The sequence below is a fragment of the Penaeus monodon genome, chromosome 25 (assembly GCF_015228065.2).
Source record: "Penaeus monodon isolate SGIC_2016 chromosome 25, NSTDA_Pmon_1, whole genome shotgun sequence".
In the NCBI taxonomy this organism is placed as follows: Eukaryota; Metazoa; Arthropoda; class Malacostraca; order Decapoda; family Penaeidae; genus Penaeus; species Penaeus monodon.
The window spans coordinates 34305734-34306147 of NC_051410.1; positions in this window are offsets into that span (position 1 = coordinate 34305734).

The window sequence follows — 414 nt, forward strand, 5'->3', positions numbered from 1 at the left end:
AACCCCAAAACCCAGAACTTCCAACAGAAAACGAGCAAGCAACGGACGAAAGCAAACACCTGCTGACCGCTCACCCAATGGAAAGACACATAAGCGCATTTCCTTGCCAGGTAGCGGTGCATTTCTCAGCCCAGCGTGGCGCGAAATCTGCCAGTAACTACCACTAATTGTCAGGAGGAGCAAGACAAATGTATTTATCGGCGATTTTACTCACGTGAGAGAGTCCGGGAGCTCGCACACGCGCCAACAGCGGTTCTTGAGCAGCCTCGCCCCGCTGAGTCACTCCGTAGCGTGACCCGGCTTTAATATAGATATCACGTGCTATCTCCTTTCGCAAGTACTCTCTCTAATTAACTGGAGGCTTGCTTGTTTACGGGTTATGGTGCCGGTGTGGATGTGCAATAATTTTGTTTG